Source organism: Cupressus sempervirens, chromosome 2 (genome assembly GCF_028749045.1).
Source record: "Cupressus sempervirens isolate cs-2001-9-10 chromosome 2, ASM2874904v1, whole genome shotgun sequence".
Taxonomy (NCBI): Eukaryota; Viridiplantae; Streptophyta; class Pinopsida; order Cupressales; family Cupressaceae; genus Cupressus; species Cupressus sempervirens.
Genome location: NC_143119.1, coordinates 717,751,491 through 717,756,806, shown reverse-complemented (window position 1 = coordinate 717,756,806; position 5,316 = coordinate 717,751,491). Strand labels below are relative to the sequence as shown.

At 36.6% G+C, this 5,316-nt stretch overlaps 1 pseudogene; it reads right to left on the bottom strand.

Annotated features, from left to right (window-relative positions):
- Positions 1–2,014: 2,014 nt before the first annotated feature.
- On the bottom strand, positions 2,015–4,150 carry LOC149575387 (AAA-ATPase At4g25835 pseudogene; annotated as a pseudogene).
- Positions 4,151–5,316: the final 1,166 nt, after the last annotated feature.

Genomic DNA, 5,316 nt, shown 5'->3' with positions numbered 1-5,316 from the left:
AATGATAATGGACAATTACAATCAGTAATAATCGTTGTAAGTTCAAACTATATATACATGATGTAGAATCTTGTTTCTTAAAAACTCATTTTCCTCTCACACAACCTTGAGAAAAAACTTCATAGTAAAATATCCCATGTAATTTTCCAACTTCAGTGTACATTATGTTATAGGTATAGTGGAAAGGTGGCAGAATGTTCCTAGGCCACCATATGTAGCTACACTCAAAGGGAATATGGGTGGGAGAAGTTAAATGTCATGATGCTCACAATCATTTGTCTCCCAAGTTGGGGATCAATTTCCTATAGTACAATTTTTCTCACCAATCGTGTGCTTCCATAATACACATTAATCCCTTCTCTACCAAACACCACAGTTCATCCACTATTATTAACTAAAATAAGAAAAGTTTCTTTAGGAATCAAATATTCACTTCACTTCAGCTCATGGAATTTATATTTTCATCTCTGTTCTCTAATCCCATAATCCCTATCAACCAAAATTAGTTGACCAAATTCACTTCTAGCCAAACACCAATACAAACTAGCTTCATGATACTACTTACTCAGAATTCAAAGTGTCATTCCAAATGAAAGGGGAAAGCGTTCCAATGCTTTGTTGGGTTAATATTTATTGATAACTAAATGCAAGGAATAAACTTTCAAGACTTAAAATATGGAACAAATAATTGTATAGTGATGGGTGTGTTCTGTCTGGAGAAATCGTAGAATCTTGATATGCTATTATGCCAACATGCATACCCTGAAAGGAAATATGCATTTGGTATTAGTTATAATCACCTAGTCCCTATGTGTTTTGCTAGTTTTAGGTGGACAATTTGGTGAAGTTCCCACAGGCCATAATATTAATTTTTTGGTTTCCAATAATACGTTGCATGCTTAGAAAACTAAATGATGAGATTTGTTTAAATTGAGAATTGGTTTTGGAACGGAAAAAAATTAACTTAGTTAAAAGAATTATTAACAACAAACTTATTGTGCATATTGCTCGAATAATACTCATGACCAACCATTAGAGCCCAAATCCAAAGTCTATAGCTTTAGATACTCAAACAAAGGTAGATCAAAAGCTTGAAGAAACTACTAGAGCTAGTAACCATAACCTTAAAAACAACATAAATTGTGACACTTTTTTAGGTATTATGGAAGAAGTCCAACTCGAGATGTTTATAAATATTGAGAGATTTGAAGACACAGAAACAACTAAAAATTCTAATATCAGATCAAAATAAATAAGAAGCAACAAAAACTCTAGCCAAATCCGCAGAAACGAACAAATGGAAAAGAGTATAAAATGAATCTTTAATTTTTAAGCTACTGCTGGCACGTTGTTTTGTTCAATAATCTCTTTAGTTTACCTCCATCTCAACGCATGTAGGAAAGAGAAGAACATTCATCACCACATGCCCTATCTTTAAAATGCCACTTGCAACATCCTTTTTATTTTCCTTCATATTTATAAGGAAAAAAGAAAAGACTGCAGAGAAAAATGACAAGAACCAATAGAAAAATAGAAATTTATATTTATGACATGCATTTAGTTAGAAAATTTCTTTAACACTATAATTTTGTGCATAATTTTTTCATTTTACACAATTCCCAAAGACAAAACGAATGTTTAAAAAGCACTCAAAAACTTTAGTCTCAAACTAATAAACCTTACATTTTTTCATAATTCAATTGATTAATCTATCACCCATCTAATCACATTCAACAATATAATCACATTAAAAAATCTTACATCTTATTATAGATTCAATTGATACAAACCGCATGATTAATTCTTAAGACTGTAATATACAACACATCTAATTACATTCAACCCAATAGACACTTATTATCAACTTAACACTTGATTGCCTATGTATCTAGGATAATTTTACTAAGCTCGGCTCTTCAGTTAAGTTCGACGTTCGATAAATCAAATAGAATCTCATATTTCTTTTCACATAAAAAAACGAAGTCCTAGCAAATAAAACACAGAAAATGAAATATACACAGAATCTGGCTGGGGATGCGCAGATCGTCTACTTCCTCATAAACAGATTTTTACAAAACAGTAGTGGGATCGTTCATGACGGATTCTAAAATGTAACATGAAATACTTTTGTTTATGCAGAGAACTTACCGCCATTAACATTCCTCTGTTACTATATAGTAAGCAAAATCCACATAATCTGAACTCCTCTTACTCGAAACTCTTATCATCCGTCAAAGACGACGATTCTTACTCCTCATCCTCAGAACTCTCATTTCCACTGGAAACCGCTTCTTCGCCCAAACGCTTACTTCCTTCAAGAGCATCAACAACAGCCCTAATTGCAGAATCAGGATCAGATTTATTCTGAATCAGAATCTCACAAATATCAGCCGGCGTCAAACACTCGCCAGATTTCATCCTCTCTTCCACGGCCCCAAAAAGCTCATGATTCTTCACATCCAAGTAATTAAAAACCAGCTGCTTGAAAGCCTCGAACCCACAATAAGAAAGATGGATATGCATATCCATTCTCCCACTTCTCAAAAACGCAGGATCGAGTCTCTCCTTGTGATTTGTCGTAAAAATCATGATCCTTTCTTCCCCACAGCTCTACCACAGCCCATCTGCAAAATTCAGCAGAGCGGACAGAGAAGCACCCCGTCGAGACACTTTCGACCCATCTTTACCGGGCTTTCGACACATTGCCCTGGTCGACAAATTGGCAGCGCAGTCGATGTCCTCAATGACAATCACAGATTTGCTGGAAGTAGCAAGTAAAAGCTCACGGAGATCGGAATTGCCGTAGACCTTGGTGAGCTCAAGATCATAAACATCATAGTTCATGTATTTTGCAATGGCGGCAATGAGGCTAGATTTTCCCGTACCAGGAGGCCCATAGAGAAGATATCCCCTTTTCCAAGCCCGTCCTGTTCTCTGGTAAAACTCCCTGTTTTGCTGAAAACAGTCGAGATCGTTCTTCACCCTGTTCTTCAGGGCAGGATCGAGGGCCAGGGATTCGAACGTGGACGGATGCTTGAACGCCACCGAGCTCCAACTCGCTCGGCCTTCTCGACGATCGTTGCTGAAAAGCTTTCTCTCCTGGCCGAGCCTCTGCAGATTGTAGGCCAAATCCGAAATGTGGTCGAGATAAGCGGATAAAACTCTGGTCTTGTCTTTGTTGGAGATTTTTAGCACGTATTTTCTGTCCTGACCGAGCCTCTGCAGATTGTAGGCCAAATTCCAAATGTTGGCATTGGCCCTGTCTCGACCGCCCTGTTTCTCGTCGACCTTGATTTCATGCGACCACCGAATTTTGGCTCCCCTGAAGTCGCCTTCCACGGTGCATTGAGCGGGCAGAGTGAAACCCAGTTTGGAGCTTCGTGTGGGTCGAGTAATGGAGACGGTCGGCGCATTTGCAGTTGCTTCGAGGCTACTCAGATACGTTCGCACTGAACGGTAAATCTCGTTGGTTCCCATGGAGTGTTCGTATTCAGGGATCTGTATGTGGGAGAAGGCGCCTGAATTGTCTCTATAGGCTTTCCAGAGCTCGTAGAGCTGGTGGAGATAAGTGGGTATTGCGTTTGTTTGGAGAGAGAGCAAACCCATCAACCATAGCACGGTTCTGTCAGATTCCATCTCTGCACTACTACATACACCAGGCAGCAATGGCGGGAAGAGGAAGGCAGAGAGGAGGGGCTCAATGTGGTTCTTAGTTGTTGACCACAGCAAGTTAAATTGTGATATTGCTATCCGGATTTAACTGCGTAATTTTGAGTCAAATTCATTGACTCATGTTTAATGAGTAGTGATTCAATATAAATCCATTTCTCATGAGAATAAATGGAACACTTAGCACTCATTGGATCTAGGTGATGCTAACAGGGGTGAAGCACTGGGACTTTCCGGGAAATCACTCATACCAGTACTACTCCAGCCTAAGCACACTTCACTACGAAGTTTCATCCATGGTTAAACCCAAAGCTTGCAACCCCATTTGCAAAACCTTCACCAAGTGCTGTGCCTTATGAACCATTCATTAGAAAGCCCCTTGAGCTCATTTATTGATAAGTAGGAGATAATTTCCACAGCAAGTCAAATTGTGATATTGCTATCAGAATTTAACTGTGTGATTTTGAATCAAACTCATTGACCCATGTTTCATGAGTAGTGATTCAACATGAATCCATCTCTCTTAGTTGTTTTAAGTAGAGGAATTCTAAAGTTTGCTTTTTCTCCAAACCTTCAATGATGATGGTTTTTCACAGTTCAACCCTATAGCATTATATAGGGTAAAGGTCTACACCATGATCTAATTTCTTTGATAATATTATATCAATACTTCTTTTTCTTTTGTATTGAAGAAGATTTGAACTTAGCACCATTTAGGTGCTTACAACATGACTATTATATCAATACTTGTAACTTGTTATTTTTTTAGTCCAGCCTAGCATAGACGGAGACAATAGTTTTCAACCTATTGTTTATAATTAGTTTACATCTTCAAATCTATGCACAACTATTTTATTCTACAGTTCTTTGAAATTGTTCTATTAAACTAAGATTTCTCATTTTTATTTCATTTTTATGATTGGTTGTAGGGAATTTTCCGAGTAGTCTTATTATTTTTCACTTCTGAAAAAATATGTTAATCTTCACAGATGTATTTAGACTTTAGATATATGTCTGCATGTGAGACACGTTTCAATATAGGTAATGTAGAAAAGACACAAGAGCACTGAAGGATAGAGAAACAATATTTAAAAACTTAGTTCTAATTCATAATTCACTTTGGCAACAAAGTGTCTTCTACCAGTGAGACTGGGGATTATCTTTGGCTATGAATTGTCTTTAGCAGTGAGTTATTTTGTACTTTTTTTTGTTTTTATTAAGTTGGTTGTTAAATCCTAAACTTGGGGTTTTGAACATCATTTCACCCCTTCCAAATGCTTTTTATTCTTTCTACTAATTTGGCTATTGAATCCTAAACTTCAATTCCGTACACATTTCTGTGACATATCCTCCTCTTTTATTGAAGTATTTTAATTTACGAGGAAGTTGAAATATTTCACCTACAATTCTAGATTACTTGAATTTTGGGTATTAGTCTAAGGAATTTTTGTATGAGTTTTGAGAGCATTCATGAAAATTTATACTAACAATGGTGTTGTTGCAGAATTATTATTGCAGTTAAGAGTCTCATAGATAGTTGTTTAGATTTATTGTTCAAGATAGATGTGAATATCTTTGATTTGGATTTTTCTTTTCTTTTTTTCAATTCATAATTCCAAAATTGAGGGAACAAGCCAGTTGAGAAAA